At 47.3% G+C, this 11,876-nt stretch overlaps 1 protein-coding gene across 2 annotated transcripts in view; it reads right to left on the bottom strand.

Annotated features, from left to right (window-relative positions):
• STAG1 (stromal antigen 1) overlaps positions 1 to 11,815 on the bottom strand; it is a 155,873-nt gene extending 144,058 nt beyond the window's left edge. Inside the window, exon 1 of one of the 2 annotated variants that reach the window (XM_029962663.1) lies at positions 11,109 to 11,815. The gene's annotated coding sequence lies outside the window, so the exon portion shown is untranslated. Of the gene's footprint in view, positions 1 to 4,199; positions 4,220 to 11,108 lie in introns of those variants that run through there. The other variant, XM_029962662.1, reaches the window with a different exon arrangement.
• Positions 11,816 to 11,876: the final 61 nt, after the last annotated feature.

Raw genomic sequence — 11,876 nt, 5'->3', positions numbered from 1 at the left:
GCCCAGAACTGGACACAGCACTCCAGGGGTGGCCTGTGCTGAGTACAGGGGAAAACAGCAACTGCTCCCCCAGCCCAGCCCTGAGTGTCACAGTGACTGTCCCTAACCTGCAGAGACCCCTGTGCTCCCACAGCCCCCACCAACAACCCCCAGGGCAGAGAGAAGCCCCCAGTGCTGGGGCACTGCAGCTCAGCTCAGCCAGCACAGGAGGGTTGGTTCCTCATTGCCCTCTCCACATCTCCACTGCTCACAGCCTCGCTCATCTGCTGACAAACCAACCACTAAAAACTGTCCAACTCAGTCAGCATGCTCCCCAACACCACCACAAACTCAGGGGCTGCTGAGGACCTGGCCAAGGCAGCAGGGCTGACAGAGACACCCCTACCCTGCTTTCTCCTGGGGGCTGGAGGCAGCACTGCAGGCCTGCAACAACCCCCTGAGCCTGCCAGGCAGGTGACTTTGTGCTCCAGGCACGAGCCAAACTGCTCCTAGAAGAAGGGTGAAGGGAACAGAGGCTCATCAGTCCCAAGCAGACACTTGGGGGTGACAGGAAGGCAGCAGAGGTGATAGCAGGGATTGTCACCTAAAAAAAAAAAAAAGAGGGGGGAAAGGACTAATTGAGAATCAAAATGCACTAAAATAAAAAGGCTAGGTATGTTTATCAGTGTAAAGCTACTAAATGAGCAATATTCAGCAAGGCCTGGAAAACACAAGCTAGGTCCTTTACAATTCCAAACCTTCATCCCACCTCTATCACCATTCCCAAGACAAATCAGCTTGTAAAACACAGCAAGAGGCAGTTTCAAAATAAACAAATGAGGAGTGAAATCCAAGTTCCAACCCATCATGAACTTGAAACGGTAGAGTAACAAACAAGACCTATGTCTGAAGCTATTCACTGAAGATCATAAACTGAGAGGAAACAAATACTGGGATATGAGGAATCCAGGATCCAGACAGGTAATAAATAAATAAATGTTGCTAATGATGTCAAAACTGGAAGATTGGTTTCAGGGCTCAAAACACCAATGTCTGGTACAAAAGCATACCTACAGTTTGGAAGAAACAAAAGCTGCAAATGCTGCCCATGCTGGCAGACAGCTGTTTCCCAGGCAAATTTCAGGGGAATTTTGTTCAGACTGTGTTCGCACTACATGGATCCCTTTTCCACATTTTTAGCATCTTTTCATTTTCTTTCCCAGTTTTTCTCTTTTCTCTCAGAGCTGCCATTATACTTTAACCACAAAAAAGCAAATCCCCTTTCTGCATTGTCAGAAGTAGTCGTGCAGATTTGTACCACTTTACAGCAACAAAAAAGCAGCATCTGAAATCAAAGGAGGTGGAGAAACCAGTGCTCCACAGCAGGCTTTCAACAGCCTGATGCTGAACAAACAAGGCAGCCTCTTTCCTCAGACTCTTCATGAATATTGAAGACTGCAGCTAATCACATGACAGCAGACAACATCAAACAGGAAAGGCTTGCTTCTCCTCCACAGGAGCCAGGGGGAAGCCACAGCTCCTGTTTGCTCACCTGCACTCCTGCTCACCACACCAGGGAACCTGCTTGGGGCAAATATCCACCGGGGTCACCAGAGACAACTGCTTCCCATGCTGCTTCCCAGCCCTCCAGCTGTGAAAAGGATGAACCTGACCCTCTGGCACAGAAACCAGGAGGGGCTCCAGATATCCAGGCACGGGCTCAGGAACCCTGGGATGGCCCACGACACCCTCCATGGGCTCCAGAGCAAAGGAAGAGCAACAGGCCCTCACAAAGAACAACCCAGCAGCAAAGCAGGGTGCCCAGTTTGGGGGGTCAGGCTTTGACATGAACTGACAGGAGAAAGTCTACAAATGGATCAGAAGGCAAAGAAATGAGATGAGGAAACACTGAGAAGCTTAAATACAAAGATACAGTTTGTGTTAGAGAAGAGATCAAGGAGGAAAAAAAAAAAAAAGACAGCTCAGGTTCATTCAGGTACATCAGAAATAGCTCAAGATGACCAAATAAAACCTGAAGTTAATTGCAGAATGTGTCAGTTAAACATCAAAAACAAACCAGTCAGTAAGAATATACTGGAATAAGCTGCTTAGGAAGTGCAGTGAAACTTGCAGCAATTAAGAGATTAGACAAGCATCTGTCAAGAATATTGTAAATTATCTTCCCCGGAGATAGAGAAAGGGATCAACTCAAGGTCTTTCTTCATTCTCTTGTTTGTTTAGTGTTCTTTCAGGAACAAAGAAAGGCCAGAAAGAGCCAGTAAAGTAAATAAATAACCATTCTAGTACAAGTCCATTGTTGCAGTAAAACACAAGACTGGATAGAGGTCTCTGAACACTACAGTTTTAATACCCCTTAATGGCTGTAAAAGCAAGATGAATTTGGACCTAGAGTTGTGTCCCTAGAGATTCCACCAATGCATAAAAAAAAAATCAGTGAAAAAAATCAAATTAAAATCAAATAAAATAATACATCCCAATACCAGTCCTTTCACTAAATAAAACTTCAATGGTGGAAGTCTTTCTAACTTATATTCTCACAACACAGCACGTCCCAGTTAGAGGATGGAGACGTGCAAGCGATAAAGCCTTCGCAATTTTTCAAAAATAAACTTCTGTCCTAAAGGAAAATAATTATAGAACAAAATAATAGCTTGTTTCTGCTTGAAAGCCAGGGGTAGAAGACTGCAGAGCAGGTATTACATGGAACTATTAACCACTTGAACACTTGGGGTAGCAGCCCTCAAGAAAACATACAGCAAGGTTAAATCTGGGCTGGTAACACAGGAAAACTCTTATCAGCTGGAGAGCAAGGAAAGAGATTGCAAGGAACAGCATCTGGAGGGGGCAGGGTGGCCTTGATTTTTTTATCACATCCAATCAGGACATGCAGAATTAGTGGGGAGAATGTGTTAGAGGCACTGGGTTCCACCAGTGAGAGCACAGACACCACCACAACAACAAAGTCACCCAAGAGCCCCCAGGAGAGGGGTGGCAGCAGAACTGGGGTGTTCTGGTGCAGGGACACTTTTGCTCACCTTCCCACTGCCCCTGGAGGCACAGACAGCTCTGACCCTGAGCTCAGCCAGCCCTTGGCCATGCTCAGAGCAGCTTCCATTGCTCCCTCACCTCGTGTTCCACTCGCACATCTCACACTGCCCAAGCACACAAGTGTTGCTGTGTCCTGCTGCTTGTTCTACTCTCCCCACCCGCTGTCTGCTCAAGTTCCTCTGGGAATTTCATCCAAAATAAATGTTCTCTCCCAAGCAAAGTTAGCATACACATTTGCTCCTTATGTGAGCTCTCAGTAGCTTGCCTGCTTTGGAGCAAACACAGATACAGCACAAAAGACACCCAGCTGACAGGGTCCAATGGAGCAACTTTATGGCAACAGACAAAGAATTCCCAGCCTGGTTTTGGGAAGTCTGGTGTTCAGGAGTGGTTTGTGTTCTCACAGTAACAGCCTGATGGCTGTCAGACCCCTGGCCCTCCCCACAGAGCTGCAAGGATGCACTGGAGGTTACTCTCAGTGTGGCAACATAATCTGCTCCTTAAGCAAAATCTGCAAAAAACAGCTCTTGTAGTCCCAACCAAGCTACCACTTACTATTTTGCAGACAATTAGTAAAAAAAATTAAATAAATCCACGTAGATTGACCAGTTTAAGTAACAACAATCTCATTAAAGCCACAGAACAGGTCAACTACAGGCCTTTACTCTAAAGCAGGAAAGCTCAGCAGGAGTTTCCCACTGAAACCCACAGAAAAAAAAATAAATGTGTGTTTACCACAGTCAAAAAAAACCCCTTCTTAACCTCATATTCGAAAATTAATTTGAATAAGTTTTGTTGGAACAGAATAAAAATAATCAATCTACAGCTAAAAGCCTAATACAGGAATTTACAGTCTGGATGGTTGGTCTGTCAGAGGCATATGTTATTTGGAACAAGATTGGAGTAACTGCCTAACAACACCCATCTCAACCACAGGCGTGCTCATCCCAGCCATCTACAACAATGTAAAAACCAAAGTTCCCCCTGAGGATTCAAAAAAATCCCCAGCAACCAAGTCCCAAAGTGCCTGAACTCCCAGCAAAGTAAAAATCACACAAACGAGGCTGGTCTGGGTCTTAAGGCTCTGGTCTTTGTTGGCTGTTAAAAGGCAAGCCTGGTGAATGTAAGATGATATTCAGATCATTTCTAACCTTCTACCAACATGTTCTTCCCTTTCTTCCCCACAGCTTTTTGTCTCCTCGGCTCCAGCCTCCGCTGCAGGAACTCTGCCAGTGACGTCAGGGCAGGAAGAGCAGGCCTGTTCTCAGTAACCTGAGCCACTCTGCTGCTTTGGGACCTTCTCTGAGAGCCTGGCATTACCCACACTTTGGCCAGAGGTTAAACAGGACCCCTTTTTCTTACATCCATGTAAAACAGGCTAGGTCAGGGGGCTGCAGGAGCAGGAATCTCTTTGCACGGCACCAACACTCCCTCCCCCAGCTCACGACAGGAACAGCCTGTTTCTCTCTCCCCCCACCCCCTGAGTTGGTGCAAAGGGAGCTTCCCGGGAATTCTTTTCTCCTACAGAGCTGCAAGTCAATGTTTTTGTACATCCCCTGCTCTTTAATGATGTAACTGTTCCACGAGAGCTCAGCTCCCCTGTGCCAGGCTCTCCTCTGGCAGCAGCAGAGAACCCACACACCCCCTCAGCATTCAAAGGGCACAAACCACTCCAGTGGCACTTGGGGACACTTCACAGTGAAGCTACTGGTCACTGCCCAGTGCTGGGGGTGAAGAGACCACAACTGGGGAGCTACAAATCAGCGCTGGCTGTCCCACACTGAATGTCTTTGTGCCCCCAGACAGCCACTCTCTCCTGACACAGCCTGAATGCAACTCCCAGAGAGGAGCAACATCCACACGTGGCCTTTGGGACAGGGGTAAACAATAGCTAAACTCTGGATGGGGGTGTTATCAAAGCATGACTTCGGGTCAAGGAAGTTGTTTGAGGGACAGACAACAAAGGAGCTGACTGCCAAAAATTTATGGGCAAGGAGGATGTGAAAGGGTTACTCTTAGCTGTGCATTTCACAACAAAATGAACTCCATTGGTGACAGACCCTGCCAGTACCTCAGAACTCACTACAGAAAATGCTGGTGGTACCTCCTGGCACTGCAGAGCCTCCAGGTTCTGCACAAATGCTCTGGATGAAGCTGAGCAATGGCACCCTCCTGCGAAAGGCCTGGCAGAAACCCCCGAGAAAACATTCAGAAAGTTTACAAAAGGATACACTTTCCATCTTAGAAGTTTTATAACAACCCCTTGGTCCAGGAAATAATGGCAGGTACAACTGACAGCTCCTCTCCCTGCTCCCAGATGTGACACTTCACCCCCCTTGATTCCTACTGCTCCCTAATCCCCTTGTTTTTTCCTTCTCAGCTTTCCACCAGGACTCTGAATCCACCACCAGCAACGAGAACCAGAAAAGCAAGGCACACCAGTGGGAAAAGCTTGTCCTACCAGCTCTAATGGCCAAGGCATTCACAAACACTGACCTCAAAGCCAAGAGATTCCCAATTCATCAGCCACCTCAGGCAACAGGATTTACACAAACCCCTCACCAGTGCTCTCAGTCCATGACCTGGTGCCCTACAGTTACACCAACAGCAACACAAGTGTGTAAAAGCTTTCCTGTGCACAGCAACACAAGCAGCTTCTCTGGTTTCTTCGGGGGAGAAAACTGTAACAGTTCAGTATTGAAACACACCCAGAAAAAGGGAATGATTGGGGCATTTCACTGTAATTCCTTTTCTCCTAGTGCCAGTGGGTCACACCTGAAATCTGGCATTGCCTGTGTTCTCCCACTTGTTCTGAAAGTGAGGAAACCCCCAGCCAGGGCACAGGCTGTGCAGAACAGGTTCCCTCCTCCTGTTCCACATTACACTCCAGTGCTGGGGATATTTGAAAGGACTCAACCACAAGTTCTCACTGTCATCCAACCTACCGTCCTCTCCTCCACCTCAGCCAGTGGACAGTGCTGCCATAGCCCAGCCTGGCCATTTTCAGTGAAACACTATAACACTGCATGTGTCCAGCATCTTGTAAAGCAGCACAGTAATCAGTATTCAAAATTTCCCTAAAACATTTTGAAACAAGAATTACATTCCAGCTCCATCTTACCACTTTGGCAGAGAAAACTGCTCCAAATGGAGCTTACAGAGACAAAAGATATTAAAAAAAAAATCACTAGTGACCGAGGAAAGCAAAAGAGATGCACAAACCCACAGAAATGATGCCATTTCCTCTGAACAGTTACACTGACCCTTTCTAGAGGGATGATTTCTGCAAATACAAGCAGAACAATCAGCTAGTGCTAAAATAGGAAAAGCCTCAAGGAGCTTAAGGAAAACACTGGGAGCATGGAACAGAAAGGAGACGAAGAATAAACCAGAACAAACCAGCCCTGCTCTGTAACTCAGAGGGCAGAGCAGCCCAAGTCAGGGCAATGTTTCTGAGAACCCCCTCCCCAGGCTGGGGAACTTCCCTGACCACCTGAGCTCTCCTTCCCTCCCACTGCCCTTGCCAGGGCCCCATGGGCAGCAGGGACAGGGATCCTCAGGGCTGAGCACAGTTTGGGAGCAGCCAAGGGAGGGCAGCCCCTCTCACCTCAGCTCTGCACACTGGGGGATCTCTGCAGGGCTCTTTGGCACTCCCTGGACTGTATTATTTGTTTTGCAGTATTGCTGCAACCCTGTTGTTTTGTTTGGGTCCTTTTAAGCCCAGTATCCAACAGAACAGGCCTACAGGAGTGCATTCGGTGTGCACATCCTTCCCCGTTCTTTCCTCCAATTCCACGATCAATAATTATCAGTCTATGGACCAATTTCCACCAAACACAGGAAAACAGAGATAGCAAACCATGTAAGTTCCTCTACCTTTTTAAAAATATTAATTTCTTAGAAAAAGGATGTTTAATTCCTCTCCCACAAGCAGTGTCCTATTAAAGTAAGACTACAGGAAAAAACAAAACTATGAGACACCAAAGAAGCCACATCAGTGAACCAGAAAAAAAACAGCCTTCAAAAAAAAAATTCCACTGCTTGAAGCAGTACTTACTCTTAGCACAATTCAGAGCTGGGTTTACTCCCTCAGCCAACACTGATGTGACAGCCTAGTGAGCCTAAGTTAGTAAAAACTATTCTAGAAAACAGATCCATAGGCAGCTAAAGAAACAATGGCATTTAGACAGGGAAATCAACCTCCCTTCTGCACAGGAAAGTCATGTTCCACAAGCCCACGGGAGTTCTCTCAGAGCTGCCCCTTCAGCACACACCCATGGACAAAGCCTGCTCTAATTCCCAAGGGACATTCCACAGACTCTTCACAAAAGGCTCCTAAAGAAATGAAGCTGCCATGGTAACAATAGGCCCTGGACAGGTTATGTGGTAAGGACAGAGGAAACAGAGAGCAAACCAAATGCCATCTCTGACAGCAGGGCAAGGCCACCAGGGAAGTCCCCCAAGAACACAGGGCTTGGAGCAGCCTGGTCTAGTGGAAGGTGTCCCTGCCCAGAAGCAGAATGAGACAAGCTCTTAAGGTCCCTTGCAACCCAAACCTCCCTGTGACACTGAATATGTGCTGGAGGCCAGGCCCTCACCTCTGGGAAAGGAGCAGAACACCAACAACTTGCTGGTGACACCAAGTTCCTCATGGGAAGGCTGCAAAGAGGGGAAGAACAAACACAGGCTACAGAGAGCAAAGCTGGCAGAGGGAGGTCAGGAAAGGTGAGGAGTGCCCCAGGAATGCCAGGTTTACACACAGTGGTGGCTCCACACTGACACCCAGGACAGCACACACAGCTCAGGGCTCTGCACCTCCACCTGCAGCAGCAGGGGCTCGACCTCCAGCACCAGTTTTCCCCAAAAATACTCTTGCCACTGACCTTGCATCACCTCTAGCAACTCCTTACCCTGCTGGCCCTGACTCAGTTCAGCCACTGGGCAGAAAAATGCCCCTCCCAAGCAGATGGGTTTGCCAGGGAGGGAAGGGTCAGGGCAGCAGCAGCACGAGCACAAAGGAAGGGGAGAGCTGTGCAGCTGTGGAGGCACACACTGACTCCTCTCTCAGCCCTGGAGGCACACACTGACTCCTCTCTCAGCCCTGGAGGCACACACTGACTCCTCTCTCAGCTGTGGCAGAGCAGCTCAACCATCTTGTGCAATCCCACTGGCAGCAACAAGCTCGTGTGGTCCTAATGAACAGCCCTAGGAATTAACAATGCAAAGCTGGCACATTTATCGTTCATTTAAGATGGAATTCATTACCCATTTCCCAATGAAGTTTCACTTGCCATTTATAAACACAAACATCTTCCTGGTCCTTGGGGATTCTAACCCTAAAAGAAGAGAGAGAAACCCTCATGTGGGGGAGAGCAAACAGACACTCAGCTTGTTATTTGATTTGTTTCAAAAAACACCACCACATGCTGTGCCCTAGTATATAAAAAAAATGTATCCAAGATGAATTCTTTTGATTTTTATTATTTTATTGTAGAAAAATATTTGACATTTAGAAGCATTTCTGACACACAGGACAATCCCTATGCAACTCTACAAAGAAATCTTTTTCTATGAGCTGAACAATCTGCCAACACTGTTTTCACTCAGCTAACCTGCCAATATAATACAAACCTGCTATATGGAGAGTTACAGAATACAGACTCATTAGATTTATTTATAGAATAAATAATGTATATGCTGCTGAAACCCTGCACAGCAAGGAGCACAGTTGGCTGGATGTTGCCTCGTGCTGCTTTCCAGTAAAACATTACTTTTGGGAACCACCTGAAACAACCTGCCCTTCAGCTGAGGCAGGACAGGCTTAAGAATCCAACCTCCTGCTCTTAATATTGAGATAAAAGATGAATTACTGAGTGGCTGAACTCCCACTATGCTCCCACACCACGCTCCTGTGTCCAACAGTGCTGAGAGGCCTGTCCCACCTAACCATGTGCAGCCAAGGCCCTTCTGAGTCTTCTGAGACTGAGCCTACAAACACACCCTGGGCAGGACAAGCAGCTCTGGGGACAGGGAGAGCACCACAGAGCAGTCAGGGGCCTGAAGGGATGGAAAGCCTTGTATTGGCACCACTTGTACCCAAGATGGAACTACCTGCATTTATAAATTGGGCACTTTCTCCCAAAATATTCCAAAATTAAAGCAGAGTTACCAAATTTATCAAGTTTATGTTGTACCTACAGTCCAAAGCAGGACACGTGTGACACTGGTTGGTCCTGATGAATCTTCCTCTGGGTTCCTGGGCACTGTCCCTCGAGGGACACACAACCTGCCACGTGCTGAAATCATTGCCTACGCTCAGACTTCCAACAGGACATGGCAAAAATTAGCCAGTGGCCACAAAATCCCAGCTAAGGAGAAGATTCCCCCTGCAGCTCCTCCCCTTCAGCTCTTCTAGCCAGCTGAAGGTGGGGTTTGCCTTTAAAAACATTAGAGTGAAGCTTCACAAAACAACACTTGTCTTTGGAAGTGTATTTGCAGACTGAAAAGTTGCAACCAACGGTCACAATAATGCTCTCTAAACCACTCACTTTCTAAGGGAATAAAGAAATAAGTCATTGTGTTCTGATCACATACTGAACACCCAAACCAACAAAGGTACACCAGTATGGAAAAGCAAAATACTGCATATCCCTAAAAGGCCTGCTAGAAACAGCAAAACCATCTTCTGCAGGTGAACTCAAACTCTGCAGGATTTCTTTCTTGGAGAAGAAAGAAAACCAACTCTGCTCCTTTCTATCTTTAGCCAAAGGAGCAGACACAGTGGCACTGCAGGGGAGAGATGACAATCTGCAACGGGAGCTTCAGAGCTCCACGTGATGAATGAGAGTGACTCCAGCAAATCCCCGAAACTTTAAATAAAGCATGAAATATCGTGCAGATGCTGGTTGGCATTTTAAGTCCTGAAGCCAGTACACCAGATTTAGACAAAGCACTTCCTTATCTTGGCACCAGAGCCAGCATCACCTTCTGGGTCTGACTCCAAGCCCCAGAAGGCAGAGCCTCACCCCAACACTTGGGCACTGCAAGGTGCAGCACAGGCAGAGCCAGGTCTCACCCAGCAGTGCTGAGTCCAAAGTCAGGCTTTAATATTCCCAAACCACTTCAGTTCGCTGCTTTCAATGTGTCTTGTGTTCACTACAGAAATGGCACTTTGGAATTTTCAGCAGGGTAGGCAAGTCTGTTGTGCATGTTACCAGAAAACAGATCAGAAACGTTTCAGGAAAGGCACGTTCATATCCCAGTAACAGGATTTTTCTTAGAAAGTCATCACCATTTAGCATTTCGGCCCCACTGCATCCTTACACTTCTAGGAGCTCACTTGCCTACTAAAATGGTATTTAAATTACCAATATTTAGCCTTATATCAGGGCAAGCCTTTGCAACAGAGGGAAAGAAAGGAGAGAATCCAAAGTCGCCAGCACGAACTTGAGGTACGTGTTGTTATTTCAAATCAAAACATATTCACTTGTTGAGTTTCTGACTATCCCAAGGAACTCATTTGGTCAGTGCATCCAAATATTTAATGTTCACAAACCTTCTCAGCTATCAGAAGGTGACAGCAGTTGCAGAACTCACATACAAGTCTACACAACACGAGGGCAGGTTATGGACAGGGACAGGAGCTGAAAAGCTCAGAGACTCTAGAGCAAAGCTCCAGTACCAGGGTTCCAGCTCCCCTCACAAGTTCTGACCACTGCATTGGGTGGGCATTTGGCCATAAATGCTGCCTCTCTCAGTGAGCTCATCGACTTCAGCACGTTTGTAAAACATCAGGACCACCCCAGGCCGTGGGCTGCCGACGGCCAGTGCTCTGAACACAGGGGTGGGGACCCGCTCCTCTGAACCTCCAAACTGGCCCTGAGTGCTCATCAGCTCTGCAAAGGCACTGCTTTCACTACCCACCCCCACTGCTGCACATCCACAGCGTGCCCATGAGAAGCAGCAACCCAGAGTATCAACTGAACACTCTCTGGTGAGCAGCCAGTAAAAATTACACCCTCTCAGATTCATCACAGCCCTACAGCCAGGCCCCTGCTCACCAGGAAATCCTGCTGCATCACGGGTTGCCTTGTCATTTCCAAACGCTCTGCACCCACCACGTGTTTCTCAGGCTTTCCATCAAAAAGTCATCACAGTTGAGTCAGAAAGAAAGAATAACTTGGCTTCTAATTCTGCAAAAGTAAGAACTTCTTCACACGGTCAGAACACCTTTCCACAGACAACCTGCACACTGCCTCTTGGCCCTGTGATTTCCTCATGGATGGATGGACTGTGATGTTGAAACACTCATCAAATGTCCCTGCCATCTCACCAGACAAGGTAAAACTACTCTGGATCCAGAGGATCTGGACTAGCCCTTCTCCAACACCACCCCTATCACCAGTGTAATAACTGAGCAGTTGAGCAAGTCTTCAGAAGCCTGAACCCAGGCATTAATGTCACCCATTCCCCCAAACACAGACACAATCAAAAGCAGTTGTGTCAGTGGTGTGACCTGAAGAAGGTTTTTTGTTCCTCAGCAACTTAATAGATGCCATCACTAGACTAACTCTGCACAGCTGCAGAATTGTGTGGAACACAACTGAAATAATCAATACTTACAAAGCAGCTCAATTTAGTTTAATTAAACTCACACTGTCTTACCAGAAGCTAAGTTTTTTGACACTGGTATTGGCAGTCACGTCCCTTTAAGTTGCTCTATGGATACTACAACTATCCTCTTTCTCCCAAGTCCCTCTTGGTCCCAAGCAGTGCTCCCGCTGCCTGTTCCGTCCCAGGAGCACGGGATAAGCCGAGTGTGGCTGCCC

This window comes from Manacus vitellinus, unplaced genomic scaffold, assembly GCF_001715985.3.
Source record: "Manacus vitellinus isolate BGI_N305 unplaced genomic scaffold, ASM171598v3 scaffold_49_pilon, whole genome shotgun sequence".
Lineage (NCBI taxonomy): Eukaryota > Metazoa > Chordata > Aves > Passeriformes > Pipridae > Manacus > Manacus vitellinus.
Note: the sequence above shows the minus strand (reverse complement) of the source record. Positions and strands in the feature narration are given on the sequence as shown.